The following is a 225-nucleotide window of genomic DNA, read 5'->3' on the forward strand; positions in this document are numbered from 1 at the left end:
AATTTTGAGGACTGGATATCTTCGAAGAACGCAGTTGATGAAAATAGCTTACTTTAGTTATTTTATTTAATTGCAATTAGTGGTGACTTCAAACTCGACCTTGTTGGTGTCCTTCAAGGTCATTTCAAGGACAAATTTTTTTTTCTAAAAACCTCATTTGTCGTCGGCAATTGAAAGAGCGGAAGTTTTCATACTTTTACTTTTAGCGTTACCCAGAAACAACGG

Source organism: Odontomachus brunneus, unplaced genomic scaffold (genome assembly GCF_010583005.1).
Source record: "Odontomachus brunneus isolate Ranch 3 - 2012 unplaced genomic scaffold, Obru_v1 Obru_scaffold_240, whole genome shotgun sequence".
NCBI classification, from domain to species: domain Eukaryota; kingdom Metazoa; phylum Arthropoda; class Insecta; order Hymenoptera; family Formicidae; genus Odontomachus; species Odontomachus brunneus.